The 3,103-nt window shown below is 50.0% G+C and overlaps 1 long non-coding RNA gene across 1 annotated transcript; it reads left to right on the top strand.

The window, feature by feature from the left end:
- Window positions 1-741: 741 nt before the first annotated feature.
- On the top strand, window positions 742-2,878 carry LOC125610639. The gene is made up of 3 exons (XR_007340619.1): window positions 742-1,480; window positions 2,235-2,527; window positions 2,646-2,878. It is a non-coding gene; the product is annotated as an uncharacterized LOC125610639 (long non-coding RNA).
- Window positions 2,879-3,103: the final 225 nt, after the last annotated feature.

Genomic DNA, 3,103 nt, shown 5'->3' with positions numbered 1-3,103 from the left:
GACTCTGATACCATGGCCTCCTTGGCCTCATGAACTTGGGTCCTGAGTATCTTGGACACATTTATGGATAAAAGTAAAAACGAAGGGGGTGGACATTTCCTTGAACAGTCTTTGCTCTGACATTTTCTTACTTAATCTGAGCCTCTGTAAACATTAACAGAGGTTTGTAATCATAATCTCCGAGTAAGTCTCCAAGTCTGTCTTTTCAAACATGGATTTGCAGGAAACTAGTAGACACCAACACCCAGTGATGGTGATCAGGTGTTACCTGAGCGTGGACTACTATCAACACCACACCTGTTGAGAGAGAAGCAATAATTGTCATACGGCATTTTTATTTAAAAAAAGCTGGTTTCAAGGATGATACCAGTTTTTAGAGGGAACGTTTTCAGGTTTTCTCCATTTAGAATCCTGTTGGCCTTGGGTTTAGCATACGTAGCTTTTATGATGTTGAGGTAAGTTCCTACTATCCCTCGTATTTCTAGTGTTTTGAACATGAATGGATGCCGTATTTTGTTAAATGCTTTTTCTTCATCTATTGGGATGATTATGTAATTCTTGTCTTTAAGTCTACTGATGTGATGATTATGTTTATTCCTCAGTTTATAACCAAAGGACTTGAAATCAGCATACTACAGGGACGCAGCCGCATCCGTGTTTACGGCTCAATTCACAATAGCTAAGCTATGGAGCCAACCTAGGTGCCCTTCAACAGATGAACGGATTAAGAAAATGTGGTACATATACACAATGGAATATTATTCAGCCATAAGAAGAATGAAATTATGGCATTTGCTGGCAAATGGATAGAACTGGGGACTATCATGCTAAGTGAACTAAGTCAATCCCAAAAAACTAAAGGTTGAAATTTCTCTCTGATCTGTGGTTGCCAACACACCATCAGGGAGGCAGGAGAGAAGAATAGAAGTTCATTGATTAGACAAAGGGGAATGAAGGGAAGGGAGGGGGATGGGAATGGGAAAGACAGTAGATTGAATCGGACGTAAGTTCCTATGTTCATATGTGAATACATGACCAGGGTAACTCCACGTCATGTGCGACCACAAGAACGGGAAGCTATCTTCCATGTATGTATAATATGTCAAAATACACTCTACTGTCACGTATATCTAAAAAGAACAAATAAAACAAACAAACAAAATACAGTACCAGAAAGGAAATTGAAGGGAAAATGTGAGTTGGGGCCCCCAGATTTAACCTCCCTGAAAGCTTTTCTGGTTCCAGGACCTCTGGGGTCAGAATCTTGGGTCTTGCTCCATCTCAACATTTCAGCAGCCAGAGGCACTTCAAGAAGCCTCAGGCTGGGAGCTGACAGAAGGAATGTGAAGATGATTGATAGAGACCTGAAGAAACACCTCTATTGTACAGGCGGGAAGTCAGAATCCCCCGCCACCCTTCAATGGGGTCATACAAGCCACCACCTGGAGCGGGCTTTCCTTGGGCACTTTGCAGGACTTAGGTTGGTATGTCAGTCTGTTTTCTGTTACTACAACAACATACCAGAGTCTGGATAATTTTTAAAGGAAAAAGCCTTTTTTAGCTCACACTTTTGGAGGTTGGTGGATCAGGGGGTCGGTGGCCTGCTCTGCCTCTGGCGTGGGGCTCACAGGCACCGCATCATAATGGCAGGATCATGGGAGGACAAGATCACATAGTGTGGCAGGAGCGAGGGGGACTCAGGGTCCATGCTTCCTCTTTTAATAATGACCTACTCTCCCTCGGAAACTAACCAGTGTCCCATGAATCCCTTCGAGGGCCGTGCCCCCCAGTGACCTGACCACCATCCTCTAGGCCCCACCTCTTAACATGTTGAGAGGTTCCACCATCTCTCAACATCACCCCAGTGGGGGCCAAATTTCCAGCTCTTGAAACTTTGGGGAAGGCATTTAACTGCATCCAAGCATAGTAGCTGGGTTCCTGGGTGTATTAATCAGTGTTCTCCAGAGAAACAGAGCAGAGAGAGAGAGAGAGAGAGAGAGAGAGAGAGAGAGAGAGACCAGCTTGGGTGTTTACAGAGCCTGGCAAGTCCACAAGCTGTAGTGACAGGCTGGAGACCCAGGCAGTGGCAGGCTGGAGACCCAGGGGAGAGTTGGGATTGCAGCTCAGGTGTGCAAACGTTGTGGAGGTAGACTCTCCCCTGAAGACCTTCAACTGATTGGATGAGGCCCACCCACACTTAATGTACTGATTTAACTGGTGACCTCATCCAACAGACACCTTCACAGCAACATCCAGACTGATGTTTGACTACGGATCTGGGTTTGGTACACAATTGGACACATAAAATGAACTGCCTGCATGACCAGCTTGACCTCAAGCCTGATGGGAGCTGGCCCCTCTCAGGTGCCCAGTGCTCACCAGGTGCTGCCCAGCAACCTTCTCCAAGGACCAGCCGTGGACCTGTCCTGGCGGCAGAAGTCCCACGGCCTTCCCTCCAGGACCTTGTCTCCCGTCGTGTGCACACACACATGCCGCCCAGAGAAAAATTCAGAAAGCACAGACTCGGGTGAGGATGGGTGCCGAGCACTCCCACTGGTCAGGCGCGGCCAGGGCTTGCTGGCTTTGCTCTCTCCCTCCCTCCAGGGGCTCCCCAGGGAGAAACTGTAACTAACACTGATTGGCAGGTGAGGAAGCCGAGGCTCAGAGAGGTCGAGGAACTCGCTGGACTCTTGGGCCGATCAGAGGTGGAACCGAGTTGGGACCCAGGACAACTGAGTGCAGAGTCTGGGCCCTGAGTTTTCTCGGCTGCGTCACATGAGGGTTCGCAGGGGCTCAGGATGGGAGCTGGAGGAGCAGCCACGTCCTCCCTGGGCAGCGGCGCTGAGTGTGGGGAGGACGTGGCTGGGCGGAGGGCTGAGAGGCCCCTGGGGACTTCAGCACAGCAGAAGCAGGGGTGGGAGGGGCCTGGGGTAGGAAGCCCAGGGGGCCCTGAGCAGAGCAAGCTCCCTGTCACAGGTTAGGTCCACGAGCCTGGAGGAGACCCGGGGCGTCCACCCCAACACCCCAACACCACTGTTCCTCCGAGGGCTGCTTCCTCCCAGGTGGCTCCCTGCAGGGCTTGGGCTCCGCCATGCTGACCCAC

Source organism: Marmota marmota, unplaced genomic scaffold (assembly GCF_001458135.2).
Source record: "Marmota marmota marmota unplaced genomic scaffold, marMar, whole genome shotgun sequence".
NCBI classification, from domain to species: domain Eukaryota; kingdom Metazoa; phylum Chordata; class Mammalia; order Rodentia; family Sciuridae; genus Marmota; species Marmota marmota.
Note: the sequence above shows the minus strand (reverse complement) of the source record. Positions and strands in the feature narration are given on the sequence as shown.